This window comes from Lolium perenne, chromosome 2 (assembly GCF_019359855.2).
Source record: "Lolium perenne isolate Kyuss_39 chromosome 2, Kyuss_2.0, whole genome shotgun sequence".
NCBI lineage: Eukaryota > Viridiplantae > Streptophyta > Magnoliopsida > Poales > Poaceae > Lolium > Lolium perenne.
In genome coordinates this window covers 241,299,846-241,317,959 of record NC_067245.2, presented here as the reverse complement: position 1 = coordinate 241,317,959, position 18,114 = coordinate 241,299,846, and positions in this window count along the sequence as shown.

The following is an 18,114-nucleotide window of genomic DNA, read 5'->3' as shown; positions in this document are numbered from 1 at the left end:
TAATTATCAAACTCATCTAAGCATTGTGCAGGAGGCTTTGAATACGGAATATCCTCCCTAGTAAAGCATTGAAGGGAGTTTACCTCAATCATGGATGAAGGGGGAATTATCTCGCATATATCTTCTATGGGGGGAAGATTCTTCACATCTTCAGATTTAATACCTTTCTCCTTGAGAGACTTCTTGGCTTCCCTCATATCTTCATCATTCAATTTAATCATACCCCTCTTCTTCAATATTGGCGTTGGAGTTGGTTCAGGCGTAGTCCAATCATCATGATTCCGGCCTATTTTAGCCAATAATTCTTCAGTCGTCTGAGTTCTTTTCCTGAAAACACAACCAGCACAACTATCCAGGTATGCCCTAGACTCAATGGTTAGTCCGCTATAAAATATATCAAGTAAATCATGCTTTTCCAGATCATGATCAGGCCGAGCTCTAATAAGAGAGCAAAATCTCGCCCAAGCCTCACGCAATTTCTCTCCATCTTCCTGGTTAAAATTATAAATTCTCTGCAAAGCAATATGTTGAGCACTAGCAGGAAAGTATTTACGGAAGAAAACATCAAGCAATTCTTTTGGACTTTTAATAGAATTAGGTGGCAAGCTATTATACCAAGTTTTAGCGTCATCCTTTAATGAGAATGGAAAGATTTTAGCAACAAAGTAAGTATGCATCTTGACATCATCAGAAAACAAGCTACTTAGAGTAGATAACTCAGTCATGTGTTCAACAGCACTTTCTTTTTCAGTACCACAAAAGGGTGTTTTCTCAACAATAGCTATATGAGATAGATCAAGAGAAAAATCATAATCTTTATCCTTAATGTTTATGGGAGATGTGGCAAACTTAGGATCAGGAGACAGTTTATATCTAACAGCATGTTCTGCAAGCAACTTTTTAATTTTTCTTGCATCAGTAGTAGCATTGCATTTTTCAATAAAATCATCATTAAGCTCCACATAATCTTCATCAGGATCATCACTAAAATAATCAAGTTCAGGTGAATTAACAGGTGTAGTAGCATTAGGAGTTTCAGTATTTTCAATTTGTCTAGACCTAGCAATCGTAGCATCTAGAAAGGATCCCAAAGAACCACTATCATCAAGCACAGTAGAAATATTATCAATATCATGAGAGTTTTCAGATTCAGCAGAAGTACCCGCATGTGGCGGTGAAACAAGTTTATCAATCACAGATGGTGAATCAAGTGTAGCGGAGGTATTCAGAATTGTACCTTTTCTTGTAGTGGATGGTAATATGGCGACCTTAGTATCGCGAGGTTTACCCATGATGGAGAATTTGCAGCGAACAATATTAATCCAAGTGAACTTCCAAATAAAGCTATGCTCCCCGGCAACGGCGCCAGAAAATAGTCTTGATGACCCACAAGTATAGGGGATCGCAACAGTCTTCGAGGGAAGTGAAACCCAATTTATTGATTCGACACAAGGAGAGACAAAGAACACTTGGAAGCCTTAACAAATGAGTTGTCAATTCAGCTGCACTGAAACAGACTTGCTCGCAAGAGTTTATCAAGAGTAACAGCTTTATAGCAGAGTAGTGAAATAACAAAGAGCAGAGTAACAAAGACAACATTAGTGATTTTAGTAAACAGCAGGATTAAAATACTGTAGGCACGGGGACGGATGACGGGCGTTGCATGGATGAGAGAAACTCATGTAACAATCATAGCAGGGCATTTGCAGATAATAATAAAACGGTGTCCAAGTACAAAGCAATCAATAGGCATGTGTTCCACATATAGTCGTGCGTGCTCGCAATGAGAAACTTGCACAACATCTTTTGTCCTACCAGCCGGTGGCAGCCGGGCCTCAAGGGAAACTACTGGATATTAAGGTACTCCTTTTAATAGAGTACCGGAGCAAAGCATTAACACTCCGTGAACACATGTGATCCTCACATCGCTACCATTCCCTCCGGTTGTCCCGATTTCTGTCACTTCGGGGCCATCGGTTCCGGACAGCGACATGTGTATACAACTTATAGGTAAGACCATAAACAATGATTATCTTGATGAAACAATAACATGTTCAGATCTGAGATCATGGCACTCGGGCCCTAGTGACAAGCATTAAGCATAACAAGTTGCAACAATATCATCAAAGTACCAATTACGGACACTAGGCACTATGCCCTAACAATCTTATGCTATTACATGACCAATCTCATCCAATCCCTACCATCCCCTTCGGCCTACAGCGGGGGAATTACTCACACATGGATGGGGGAAACATGGCTGGTTGATGTAGAGGTGTTGGCGGTGATGGCGGCGATGATCTCCTCCAATTCCCCGTCCCGGCGGAGTGCCAGAACGGAGACTTCGGCTCCCGCGACGGAGTTTCGCGATGTGGCGGCGTTCTGGAGGGTTTCTGGCGACTTCGACTTCTCTCCGTGCGTTTTTAGGTCGAGGCCGATAAATAGTCCGAAGGAGGGCGTCGGAGGCCGGCCGAGGGGGCCACACCACAGGGCCGCGCGGGCCCCCCCTGGGCCGCGCCGCCCTATGGTGTGGGGCCCTCGGGCCTCCACCTGGTTTGTCCTTCTGGCTCCGTTAGTTCTCTGGGAAAATAGGGCCTTCTGCATAAATTCCGAGGATTTTCCCGAAAGTTGGATTTCTGCACAAAAACGAGACACCAGAGCAGTTCTGCTGAAAACAGCGTTAGTCCGTGTTAGTTGCATCCAAAATACACAAATTAGAGGCAAAACAATAGCAAAAGTGTTCGGGAAAGTAGATACGTTTTGGACGTATCAACAAGTACGCAACTTATCCGAGAATAAGTTGTATACAAGAGGTTGTATTTGATATGGTCAAGTAACACAAAGCTACTAGCCCATATCAAAACCGGCTCTACTCACACAACTACAACAAATGCAATGGATGTGAGTAGAACCAATATATATAGAGAAAACTCCCCCACAATGTATGCACGTGTGATGATCATAAATTCATTGCATACATTGTCAAGATTAACCTTTGGGATAGTTTCCACTATATATATACAACCATGCAAGACATATAAATGTGGAATGCATGAGAGGCAAAACACTTAAGCACAAACCAAACTTAAGTATAAAACCATTCCCTTAAACCCTCTAAACTTCTCCCCCATTGGCATCGATTGTCAAAATGGGTGAAAAATTTAGAAGGCCAATATAATGTGAGTTCCTCCCCAAAGTGTGCACTTCTCATAATTTGAGTGGAATCAAGTGCACATATCCAATGATGAATACTTGAAGGAAGTCAAACTATATTGAGGATCAAAGATTGCATAAAGATAACATGGTGAAATGAGCTTCAACAAGTAAAGCAAGCAATCAAAGATCCAATTGGACAAACAAAGATATCATGATAAGAGAGATATAGTGCTCTAAAAATAAGAAAGCTCCCCAAGGTTCGTGCACAATTTATAATGTTTGCATTTGAATACAATATGCACAAACATGGAATCCTCACTTCCTATATATCATTTAGAACTCAACAAAGATAAAGAGAATATGCTTATCAAGAACAACTTGAGTCCAACAATTACGAGATATGAGTGCATGAAGAAAAACAAATAAACCAAGCACTCATAAATCTTCTTTACCAATAACACTAAAATCAAAAGGATAAGAATATAGTTGGCAAAGAACAAGGATATCAAGGTGATGGATTAACGCTCTTATGTATATAAGTTTCTAAAGTGGACAAAATGATCCATAAAGAAACATCCACACACAAGAGGTTAACAAAATAAATACGACTAGATATCCGAAATGAAGTCATAAAATATACCAAGGATGTTTGCTTAGGAAGCATATATAGCCTATGGCTCTAATTTTCACTTATGGTATATGAATGAGCTTCAACCAAGTTAGATCTCAAAAACATTACAACTAACAATAAGGGAAGTAGAGCTAGTTGGAGTGTTTTGAGAAAGGCAACAAGTATCACAAATACGGATTTATTTCACAAATTCATCAATATTGCACACAAGAGCTCTTTGAGGAATTGATATGCAATGAATTGCTAGAGGGCATATTTGTGATAGGTGAATCATAAAATATGATATACATATATATAACCTATCATATGCATCTTCTCAAATTACTCAAATGTTCAATAAGAAGTTTTACTTTTAAAAGGGTTTTTCAAGAACCGCAATATTTTCGAAATAAATAGTTTCATGCCAAGATACAACCTACAAGAGGTTGGATGCTATATGAGAGTGCATGAATAAGATACTTGTTACCGAGATAGCAATGGCTTGATGTAGTAGATAAGAGTTCATCGATCATCCTAGCTTGACTCCAACTTTCATATGGTGACAACACCTTCCTTATAGATGAGATAAGCCTCCATTGCATCTCCAATGTACCTAAAACAACATTCAAGTACATCTTGGTCCCCAAACTCATTGGGTCCAATATGGTTAGACTAACCACAATATATAGGACACACTCCATATAAACATGTGCATATTTAGATGAAATTTGAATTTCATGCACATCTTAGCCATTTAGGATTTGATGGAGTATATCCTACATAATGGATCAAAAGAAAGCAAGCATGCTATAAGTATAAACAAATTACATATAAGCATGCACCAAAACTTTTAAAGATCCAAGAAAGATATGCTTTGGACAAAACACCAAAAGAATTAAATAAGGCATAGAGGTGTTTACAAAACAAATTTGTTGTCCAAATTATATCTAAGAAGCAAATCTCAAAAGATTTGTTCAACAAAGTTCAACAAATGAACTAAGAAGAAACCATTGAGCATAAAGGATGAAATAAAGCAAACATGCTCAAAGATTTATCTCATTCAAGCTAATAAAATATGTAAGAAGGAATGAGATAGCAAACTCCCAAAAAGAGCAAGGTTCAAACAAATAAACCAAACCCTTTACACCTTTCACAATGGCACAATGTACCGTAAGGAAAAGGTTTGTCTTCCAAAACAAACACTTGATGTGAATCAAGAGAATTTATCAAAAGATTTTTCAAAGGGACAAGGAAGACACGTGGGAGCACAAAGATTTCTTGGAAATAATATAAGGAAATAAGAAACAATCCAAGGTGAAGATGATCCAAAAAAAATCAACCACATACAAGGTTATCAATTGTCAAAGACAATGAGTATATTGGAAATAATTTCCGGTGGAGTATTGACAATGTTAGTAAGGATCAACTTCACAATAAAAGGCATAGGATAAGTATATAGAATTGAGCACTATGCACGGATGAAGATTCTTGATAGCTTCAACTAGTCACACAATCACGCACGGCAATGATTAGAATAACTTGAAGCAAACGGTGTCCCAAATAAGATATAGAGATATGTATTTGAGGAAAAACCGCACCAAGAATTTCATATTCAAACAAAAGCCCACAAGATGAGTAATAAAATATTTTTATTAGGAATGGAGCTTGTTTGAGCAAACATGCCACCTAGGAACAAGATAATTAAGAGCATCAACTCTAAGTGGCATAACCTCATATGTTCACATTTTCTAGGCTTGTGATATATACAAAACATATTACTCCCCCATAATGTGATAAAACATTTCTTCTAAATAAGAGGCAACTAAAATTCAACTAGAGATGATTAATGGATATTTAGAATTTGAATTTCTCATGAGTATGGCACACCACATAGTGACTAGACAATCTTGCAATATCAATACTAAGTGGTGGTACCCATGTACACACATTTTAAAGAAAGAGAGATGCACAAAGCATATCACTCCCCCAAAATGGGATGTTCCATTAATCACTTCAAAGAGAGCCAAATAAGATATCATCAAGATGCATTAGGCTCAAAACAATACACAAGTATATGGTGAGTCAAACAAACATACTTGAACACACAAGATAAGCAAGTAAGACACAACACATACATACACATATTTGGTACAAAACCAAACATGCAAAGGGGCAAGTAACTTACAATAAACATGAAGAGTTGAAGTATAAGTTACCGCAAGGAGGAACATTGGATTATGAGATATAGATGATAATCCATACGACTTGGCTTGGTCAAAATATAATATATGAAGATCCCTTAATTCTTCATGAAGTAGCCAAGTCTCCAATGACCTCCACATGCACCTATTGATCAAGTTTGAGATTGTTGGTCCCCAACCAAGTTGGGTCCTAAGAGATTAGTCACAATAGGCTTGGCAACCCAAATGGTTCTTTTCTTGAAACCACTTTGAGTTCCAACAAACTTGGCAAACACATTGCCATCCTTATCCTTCCCTAGAGAATAATCATTATCAACAATTATAGGGTTAGATAAGGTACCACCTAAGCAAGAAGAAGCAAAGTGCCCCTTCTCACGACATAAGTAGCAAGTGTTCCCCTTTCTCTTCTTTATTGATTTCTTCTCTTGGGGAACAATATCTTGATTCTTCTTGGGAAGTGCCCTATCTTCAACTTGAGGTCGAGCATGAGCTTGACCTTGACCTTGTGGCCGTTTCCCTTGTTGTTTCTCACTCAAGTGCTTCTTCTTCTTCAACGGGCATGATCTAACATGATGCCCTTCAACCTTGCACTTGAAGCAAACCAACTTGGCCGGATCCTTGACTTTGTCTTGGCCCTTCTTCTTGTTGCTCTTGCTCTTGGACTTGTTCTTGTTATTGGACTTGAATCCAAGTCCACTTTTATCATTGGGGGATTGTTGCACACTTAGCATCTTGTCAAGTGCGGATTTCCCTTCATGACGCTTTTCCAAGTCTTTCTTCAAAGAAAGGACTTGAGCCTCGAGCTCTTTTATTTCCTCTACATGGTTAGTAGAAATACAAGTACTAGAGGAAGTAGAAGCTTCATTGTTAGAGCAACAAGGCAAAGTGAGTAATCCAACACAAGGTGTATCACTAGTTTGACTAGATGGATTACAAGGACTAGCACATGGCAATATAACATTTGTAGTATAGATTGTGCTAACATCCATATGAGGCTCACAAGATGTTACCTTAGTGATACTTGCCTCATGAGCTAACTTTAGCCCATCATAGGAAATTAGAAGTTCATCATGAGAGCTTGAGAGCTTTTTATGACTTTCTTCCAATTCCCTATAATTGCTAGTTAGCAACTCAAGTTGAGCCCTTAGCTCAACATTCTCCTTTAAGGTCGATGCTTCACAAGAATTAGAGTTAGTAGCACAAGCATCAACAATAGTTTTCTCATTTTCATGCATATAGGATTCAATTTTTTGTGTAAGCATGAAATTAGCATGCTTCTCATCTTTTAGCTCATGCTTGAGGAGAGTGAATCTCATTTCCCCATTTTCAACATGGGACTCCAACTCCACTATGGTTTCCCTATATTTATTCAAGGTATCCATAGAGTGTTCGAGATAAGCACGAGCTTCTTTATTACCACGAAGAGAAGCATATACCATTGCCATATCATGCACCAAGATATTATGTTCTTCATCATTATCATCATCATCACTCTCATCATTAGAGGGTGTGTTAGGAGTCAAAGTAGGAGATACCTTTGGTCCATTTGCCATAAGGCACATGTGCATACCTGAGGATGAAGATGAAGATATTCTTGAATCCTCATTTGAAATCATGTCTTGATCCATAGAGTGTTCGGTTTCCTCTACAATGTTAGTCAACAAGCAACTAGAGGAAATAGAAACATTTTGATTATGGGAGCAAGACAAGGCAAGCATATCCTCATGAGATCTATGTAAGCAATTTACACATGATATGCAAGGACTATCAACACAAGCATGTAGATTATTTTCAATGCAAGATGTGTTTAAGTCCAAAGAGGAAACATTGCAATGAGATAGAGATGAAGAGTCATCACTATTGAGCACAATATCAACATTGCAATTTCCCTCACCACTCACCATATCATTACCTTGTGTCTTGCAACACGTTGGTGAAGTGGAAGAAGATGATATATCATCACGACCGGAGGTGGAAGCAACTTGGAGCTCTTCATGATGTGAAGGGGAAGAGAGCTCCTCGGAGTCACCACCGACCAATTGAGAAGTGGATCCACCAAACATTTCCTTAAGCTTGATCCACATCTCATGAGACGATTTTCGCTTTATATATATCAAGAACCTACGAAAATCGGGTCTCAAAGAGAATAAAAGCTCATTAGATACTTGAGCTTCAAGATGTAAGTTTTTCTCATCCTCTAAAGATAGATTTTGAGAATCCATCGGAGGAGAAAAACCGACATCTAGAAATTGCTCTATATGTGGACACAAGGTCCGAAGCTTACAAAGCAAGCAATTTCTCCACAAAAGATAATTTGTGCCATTAAAGACAATTGTGTCATTGTGCACTATACTAGCCGACATCTTTACTCTCAAGGCGGTGAAGCCTTAAACAAGGAGAGACCTTGCTCTGATACCAATTGAAAGATCGAGATGTCGCCTAGAGGGGGGGTGAATAGGCAATTACAAACTCTTGCGGATTTGTCTTGTATGAATGCGGAATTAAACTATCGTTTAGTTTACAAGCACAAACCCTAAATATGCTAAGCTCAACTAAGTGTAACAATAGCAACTAGAGCTAAGCAAGATAGGCACAAGATATATGTAGCACAAGTGATAGCAAGATATATGTACTTCAAGCACGATGGCTATCACAAGGAAAGAGAGCTCGGGTATAGAAATAACCGAGGCACGCGGAGACGAGGATGTATGCCCGTGTTCCCTTGCTTTGCAACAAGGTACGTCACGTTTGGAGGACTGGAGGTCCCACAAAGGATTCCCCGCGCCACGAAGGCTCACCCTATTCTCCGAACCACACCCACGAAGGATAATGGCCCTTTCCTTATGGTTAGCTTTTCCTCCGCTCCGGAGATGGCAAGCTCCACAACCACTTCACAAGCTCCATGACGGAGAAGCCCGGGCCTCTTCACAATCTTCTTGAAGAGATCACCGGAGCACCAATCACCAAGCCAACTAGGACGTCACCCTCCAAGAGTAACAAGCTCACGGTCTCTCACTCGAACAAATCGTGGTGGAGAGCTCAACACTATGCAATGATGCAAAGCAAGAACACCGGAGGTGTTCAAGTCCTTCACACTCAAATCCCACCAAAGCAACGAATGCTAGGATGAGATTGGAGAGGAAGAACAAGTGGGAAAGTCAACCAAAGACTCCAAGATCTAGATCCCGAGAGATTCCCTCACTTAGAGAAGAAACGGTTTGGTGGAAGTGTAGATCTAGATCTCCTCTCTCAAATCCTCAAATATGAGCAAGAATGGTTGGAGGAATCAAGGGGGAGAGCAAGTTCTTCAAATAGCAACAATGGAGGTGAGAGAATAGGAAGAACTACTTTTGCCCAAGGTGGAAGAAACCTATTTATAGCTAAAGGGGAAAAAAAGCTGTTGGGGGAAAAAGACAGAAAATCGGGCAGAAAAAACAGTCAGAAAAACGGCCCAGCCGGCTGCCGAGCGGCCAGCCGGGTCAGCGCTGATGCGGCCAGTGGCCCATCCGGCCGGACGGCCCAGGCCGAGCGGGCTACCACAGCGTGCGTGGGCGGCGAGTAAGGAGCGCGCGCGGTCCGGAGGAGGCCCCGCCGGGCCGGGGAGCGGTCGGGCGGCTCAGAGGGAACCGGCGCCTGGGCGGAGAAAGCCGCCAGCCCACGGGACCGGCGCCCGGATGGCACGAGCGGCCAGGCCGGATTTGGCCGGGTGGGCCGGCGCGCGGCCCGGCAGGCCGGGCGGCCGGCCGGCAGCCTCTCCCCCTTTTTTTTCTTTTTTTCTTTTCTTTTCTTTTTATTCTTTTCCCTTTTTATCTTTTCTTTAATAACAAATGCTCCCGAACTCCGAATCGCATGAAACCAATTTTGTTTGGAAGATAACAACGAATGCTATCTAATAGAAAGTGAAAACCCAAGAATCTGTAGGAGGAAATTTTATCATGAATATAAAAGGTAGAACCTTATATCATGAATAACCGGTAAAATCACCCAACCTCGAAAACGCAATAGAAGATGCATGTGAACTCCGTTTTCGATGAACTTGGGCTTGTTGTAAAGCTAGCAACAAGCTCAAGAACCTCACACCGAGAAATACCAAGAAGCAATAAGAATGTGCAAAGTATGCAAAGGATTGAGCTCCCTAAGACGATGTGATCAAGTTACCCAACCGAAAGCCCCTCTTAATAGTGCGGCTATCTATCCTATAATCCGGTCTCCCATCAACCACCTTGAGACCGGTAAAAGGAAAACCTATCAAGGTCATACCTTTGCCTTGCGCATCCCATCACTTGATCATTGTCGCTTCGTGTATACTCGCAAATGCTCCCCCATACACAAAGATGGGAAAGCTTCATTGATGCACATCTTCACATGTCCACTATCACCAAATGGACGGCAAGCTTCAAGCATGTGATCCACTCAAGATGCTCATCTTGAACTTGCCCAACTCACCCTTGTATCTTCTCATACTCACTTAAGATAGAGCATGGCTAATATTGAGTTCCACATAAGAACTCCATCTTCATTTCTTCTTCTTGATCATATCACATATATATATATTCATACCGATGATCTTGATGCCAAATCACAAGGTATATCTTTATCTTCATGGCATCCATACTTGAATCCAACACATGGAGTACAAATAGCACCTATGGAATATTCCTTCATATAAACTCAATGAAAACATTAGTCCATAGAGGTTGTCATTAATTACCAAAACCACACATAGGGGCAATGTACCCTTACAAGATGAATTCCATTGTATTAAAGTTAGTTTATAAATTAGAGAAATATTAGTTTAAATGTATATATGAACATTAATTAAGAAATGCATGAAGATTTTATTCAGTACACATGAACACGTCATGTACTATATAACATAAATTTAATAAATAGAAATTATTTTTTCTTAAGTTAGAAAATATAAAACATAATCTTTAAATTTTTCATTAAAGTGGTTCCTCTATTTAATTTAGAAAATAAATTTAAGTTCTCACAGGCAATTAAAAATAACTACGTTAATGGGCCGTGGCCCAGTCAGCCCACGTGTAACAACTTTCAGGTGTCAAGGCCCTCAAATTGGATCCAGCCAACTAGAATGTTCCAGTTTCCACCCCGGCCCCGGTATAGTAATTTCCACCAGGAAGGCTCATCCAACCGTAATTGGGCCTTTGACATCCGGGAGGAGCTAGGTTTGCGACCATTTCTTTGAGGACGATCGAATGAATCATTTTTTCATCCCTCAAAAAAATGAAACATTTTTTCAAGAACCAATATGTTCTCTGATCGCTTGAGAGATAGCTATCATTTGTGTATGTTCTGATTGCTGACTGGGTTGTTCCTTGAGCTATGGTGCGTCTCCTGGTTAGTACAAAAAAAAGTTTTACTTACCCGTCAAAAGAAAAACTAAAAGTTTTACTTACCCTAAAAAAAACAAAAGTTTTATACTAGAAAACAATAAGGTTAGTAATTAAAGAAAAATGGACTTGTCTATAATGATTCTTGTAACCCTATTCAGTCATCTGAAATAATTTCTGTGAAGAATTAGTAAAGACCTCTCTAAGTAACTGAATTCCATGGCAGAGCAGGTTGAACCTCAAAGAATTTTTTTGGATGGTGCCTAGCTTCACTACCTGCTAATTGCATTATCTAATAGCCAAAAAATAATCCATAACCTTAATCTAATTCCAGCAGGGCTTGGAGCGAGGGCGTCGGCTGGCACGGCAGTTCTGGTGGCACTGTCGGTGGCGAACAAAATTCTCTTCATGCAACATATGCTTGCCCATCTTGGCGGATCTGTCGGTGTCTGAATTTCTTATGGGTCTAACAACTCGACAGACAGGAGATTAGTTTTCTGCAAACCTGGCCAGTGGCATGTCCCTTTCTCCCACTTCTTCCATGGTGCCCATTAACAAATCCCCAATTGTATATTCACGCTAACCAACGCCGCTAGCTCACTTGGTCGTCAGATCATATTGATTAGAGAGAGCTTAAACTTTACACTCACAACTCCTCTGCAGCAATCACCACTACCCCAGAGCTTCTCCACTCGACAAAATTGCTTGCTTCTTGATGCAAACCATTTATTTTGTTGCTTCAGAAATAGGATTGCTTCTGAATTTCAGGAGCCCACACACGTCGATGCGTGTCTTGGAGCTGCAGCTTCAATTTATTTCGTTGCTTCAAAAATAGGATTGCTTCTGAATTTTAGATGTTTTCAGGCCTGCCGCCTGTCATCTGAATTCCGGTGAAAAATCGCTGTACTTCGATCGAGACGTCGCCGACGTACCCAGCTGCAACATCAGAGGAGCGAGCTGAGGATACGCACACACACATCTATAGGATCTACCATTAATCATAAAGTGTTCAACGATTCGTACATAATTGATGCCAACCCCTTGCCAGGCTGAGCGTGCGTACAATTTGGACTAAACAAACCGGATGGATCGATGATGAGGTAGGAAGAAACCACCGCAAGCTAGCTAGCGCGCGCGCTCCATGTGTCGTCCGTCTTTGACTGGAGGAGCCAGGAGCGACCGACACTCCTCACGCATGGTTGTTGAGATTGCAATTTTCTGCTAATCGATGAGGTAGAATTCTCTGCTAGCATACTATTTTCTTGAGACGAATTAGCCCAGAGAAGCTGATGTCGATTGTCAAACGGAACAGTTTTCACTAGCTACTAGCTAGGCCACTTCTTCACTAGTTAACACAAACCAGGGTATTAATATTAATACCAGGATTTATAATCACAGGCCTATCGAACGGCAGATGGATGGGGACGGATTGTCTCGCATGCATGCTGTCAAAGTAGGCAGAAGAAGAGATAGGATATGACAGCTGATGACTCTTAGCTAGCTGATAAGAGTTGCAAATGCAAGGATTTATTTCATGCAGAAAGTTTGTGTTTCCTAAGAATTTAGCTGCACTACAAAGAAAGAATGATGTCCTAGGCGGCGATGCCATGTAGTGTAGAAGTCGACGACTTTATTGTAACAAAAGCTTGCTTGGATGACCTGGTAGACATATGCTCTAGCGGGTAAAGACCACCACGACATGATTTCTTAAAAAAGTTCTCCTTGTGGCTTGATCTTGATCAAAAAGAAATGTGGGTGAATTCAAGAAACAATTATTATTAAGTGCAAGCTTATGGACGGATAAAAGATTCTTAGATAGACTAGGAACATGGAAAACATTATTTAGATGCAAAGAACTATGCGGGGTGCGTAATATTGAATGGCCAATATGACTTGTAAGCATACCATTTCCACAGGTAGTGTGGCCGCGATCACACCCCCTTGTACTTGTCATGAGTAGAGAGCTTGTTCAGCTCCCCGTGATGTGGTCCATAGCTTATGTATCGGAGTTTCAGCTGGTGGCAGTACCATAGGAGGTAGCATGGGAGCCCGTCTCATCATGATCACCATCATCATCCGAATCATCTTGATTGCGCCACCAACAGTCACTCACCAGGCGGCCATGAATTTTGTAGATTTGGCATGAGACATCAACAAAAGGAGTAGGAGCACAACCATGTCCAGGGCGACGCCCATGTCCATCACCTCGGCGTTCATTATGGAGACAACCACCAACATCGGGGTGATGTCCATGTCCACTACCATCGTGGCGATCACCACCATCATGGTGACCTTGTCCACCACCATCCCGGAGGTCAGCATCATTCCGGTCATTGCGGTGACCACGATCGCCGCATTCATCAGAACGGCCACGGTCAACGCCTAATGAGAGCGGTTGTCACGACCATGACGCATGGCATTGGTCGACGAGTTAAAAGAGCTAGTGTCCTGGCCCGTTTCAGCAAGCATGTCGTGGTGCATGCCATGGGCAAAAATATAGATGCAGGGGACACCAGTGAGTTGTAGGATCCATCGAGGCCATCGAGGAGAACATGTTGGTGATGATAGCCCAAAACTCAACGATGGACTCGAGCCCAATGACACGTGCAATGATTTCCAACGACGGGGGATTTAGAAGAAACCCCACCAGTCCACCACCGTATGATCCCTAGAAACCTAGATGGTGTATGCAGGGTTCGGGATGGTGCTTTTCTTCTTGTCAGCATTCCAACCTCCAACGTCTTTGTTGGTCCAGTGTTGATGCCATCAAGCAGGCTGAGGAGGCGAGCACCACTTAGGACAGGGAACGTGAGGGTCTTCCAAAAAAAGAAGTTCGCTCGAGTCAGATTTTCGGAGGGAGGGGACCCAGAGCAGCGGGCAAGGCATTCATCGTCGAGGAGGATGCCACAGGGCGGGGGGAGGGGGATTTGGTCGTAGGATTTTGGTAGTAGATGATTTTGGCGGTGGTTAGGTCATGGATGAGGGTGCTCTGATACCATGTGAAAGCAGGTGGAAAATGATGTCCTCTCGAACTTGTGGTACATGTTAATATAGGGTGAGAAGAACACTCACTGTGGTCGTACATACATATATACCGTATAGAGTAGTGTACAACAATATACCTATTCAATACTACTCTCTCCGTCTAAAAATAGATATCTCTACTTTATCTATCTCTAACTAAAATGTATCTAGATACATCTGTATCTAGATAAAAATGAAACACATATTATTAGAGGAGGGTATGATACATGTTGTTCTTTAACACATGCTAGAGTGCTAAATCCACACATGCACCGCACGACAAACACACCCCACACTGAGCATACTGTTGATTGTTGCTGCTAAATCATCGCCGGGACACAAGCGAAGGTTTGCTCCGTCGTTACCAATCACACACATATATTTCCATGTTTTACATATGCATCATGAATCACAAGCAACACATATACCCCACACCAGTCACCACTCCGCCGCTCTCTGTGCATCCGTCTAGAGCAGAACGTGCCTCCACCAAACAACACACATGGTAAGCAATTAAAAATGTTTTTTCTCTGTCCGATCGATCGAAACTTTCCTCCCTTGGTTCTCGCCTCTCGGAGCACCTCGGTGTCAAGCAACCTGTCGTGCAGTGGCGAAGGACGAAATAAATCTAAGGTAGGGCGAACTTTGAATGATGCAAATACCAAATAGTTCTAAAAATTAGTAATATCTCAATATAATAAAAATAAAAAATATTTGATTGTAAGTATAACCTAAAAAAACATACCAATAATGCTAACTCAACGGCAAAGCTTTATCTTCTTATAAAATATGATGTAATTCAAATAATCAAGATGTTTGATTATCCCTCATTTGATGCGCAACTCGATTTTGATTATTTTTGTTGCTAGAAAATTCCTTTCATGTCGTCACGGGTAAATCCTATGTCATCTTAATAGAGTAATAATGCGGTCGGAGAAAGTATTACGTGTCTTTAAAATATCTAAAAATCTTCAATTCTACAAGTATGTTAATGAATAACTCGAGCTTATCTTGTATATACTAAGGTACATTCAATGATAAATCTCTGTAATACAAGAAATATTATTCACATTGAATCTAGAATACGAGTTTATATTTGGAGGTAAAAATAGTCTATGTTTTTGGTCTGTAATCGATTTTGCGCAGTGTTTTTACTAAAACACGCATAACTTTCTCATACGGACTCCGTTTTCGATGTACGACCACTTAAAATTTTCAGAAAAAACACGCGCATCTAAGTGTATTCAACAAAAATCAAGGTAGGATGGCTGCCCTACCTTGCCCTACTGGGAGCTCCGCCCCTGCTGTCGTGTGTCGTCTGCTGTACTTTACTACCGCTACCAGCGGTGTGCCCAGACTGGCCCTCCTCCCCCGGGAACGTCGCGTCGCTGGACACCGATCTCTAGTCTCTACTGGACAGATCCCGATGACGGCGAGTGAAGGGCGTTGCAACGGGTACGCAGCGTGCACGCGCAACTCGTGTGCGCATGGAAAGGAAGAGTGGTTGCTACGTCCACGTAGGTGCATGGATCATGGCCCATGGACGTGGATCTCCCCAGATATACGATTCATGCTGCCGTGCACTCCTATGAATGTGGGGGCACTCATGATTTTGAACTAACATAGACATATGATGTATGCATGTGAGCTTCGTAATGTTGGAACATTAATAGAAACTTTGTTTCTACTTACAGAAATTAATAACGAACTCATACTAAAATCCCAATAGGCAATAATAGCTCCAATTAGGTTGGGTCCATAATAAAGAAAAAAAGAATAGGCCAGAAAGCAGCATTTGTTAGTTGGGATCGATCCGCAACGAATCTATTTTATGCGGTCTCTTGCTTTCCAAATCAACCAAATAAGATATGCATTCTCTCTGGGTGGTGAATAAGCGGCAGGCCACGGATAATGGGTAAACCATGCACCCGCTTGGAAACGACTACACATGATTTGTTCACCCCTGAGTGATAATAGAACTAAATGTTGATGGGATTCGATGTTGTTTATCTTTTCATGATCGATTCACATATCGACCTTACATGATTTTTTATATGCAAACCTCTCAAACTACAATAATGAAATAAATGCCTATATGCATCAAATATTGATGAAGAGGATGGAGTATCCCCTTGCATTTTATACTATCTAATGTTAGAATATAAAACCATCTCTTTATTTGTACATTGCCAACATGACCTTGACGACGCCTAGGCATGTTTCTTCCCGGTGTTACTACCCGACTCTCGCTCCGCGATTTGATTTGGTTCAGCGAGTACCTTTCTTTCATGGACTTCCTATCCTCCCTTATTCTCATTGCCCTATCTTCTCACCTATACCTCTAAGCCCCCTCCCTCAACTTTTTCGGTTTTTTTTTCTTACCTAACATCCAGTACAAATCGATCCTCAACGTGATACTTCTCGTGTACTTCATCTTACGCCTAGAAAATTTTGATCAACACTGAAGGTTGCACGCATCTTCCGATGAAGTTAGGAAAATTTGTATGATTTCACTAAATAGAGCATATACAATGGGAAGTTTTGCCAAACCTTTTTGTGGTTTCTATTATACCTATGAGGTTCTTCGAGGTGTTTTTCAAGGTGAACCAAGATAAAGGTAAGAGATAACCATGCAATGCCCTAAAAAAAACTAATCATCATACACGTTTTTAGCAACTAGCCATTCAAAGGGTGGATTTCTCGGAAGGTACTTACAGTAATTGAAACACACAAATCCAGATCCTGGTCCCAAGAGGAAGTGTAGATAAATCTTATTTTTAGAATGGTCAATAAGACTATCTTTTATTCTGCATTGCACTATCATCCAGAGAAGATAAAGAGAACCACATTATACGGGAAATACAGATTGGCTCTCGGGTGCCACACACTGCTATACTTGGAAAAATAAAATAATATACTAGAAAAAGTTCAAAAAAATTCAAATTTTTTTGGGAATCAAAGATGATCAGGTATTGTACTTGAAACAAAATATTTCCCTAGGAATTCACTTTTATTGTATCCTAGGTAAAAAAACTCGAAACACCCCATGACCAGGTACTATTCACTTTATATTCGTCATAATTTTCCATGGGAATCATTTCGTTTCCAAACATTTTTTACGAGTACAAACTTGATCATCCTTGGTTTCCAGGAAGATTCAATTTTTTTGTTGACTTTTTAAAATTACTATAATTTTTTGGTCTATGGGGGGTGTGTTGCACCCGAGAGCCAAAAGTCCGCTTCCCACATTATACAGCCTATTATCTCTTCGTCATCTCTTGCACTTAATGATCGCGTACATATAAAAAAAAGTGTTGATTGAAATAAATTAAGTTAATGTATGACGAAGACATCTCGTACGACATAGTGAATTCTCTTTCTTATATTTGTCTTAAAAAATCATCTATTTGCCAAGAGAATACAAACCTCCTTTTATGCTCCTCTTCACCATGTCAGCAAACATTTACATGTTGGCATTGCTAATATAGCACCATTGTACGTGTTGCATTATATGTGTTGATTAAAGTTAATCAAGACATGTACCTTGAGATGCGGGGTAGAAAAATATCAGTTATCGAGGGTGGCCGTAGCAGTGTAGCACAAGCGTGGTGCATCGGTGGAGCAAAAGGTAACAAAGGAAGGAGACCGCAACCACACTTCGTTTCCCTCCCTTCCCCAGTCCCCACACGGCGCGAGCGCGACGGTGACACACCTCCTTCCGCAGCTGCCCAAGTCAACCGCCCCCCTCCCCTTCAAAACTCCACACCCA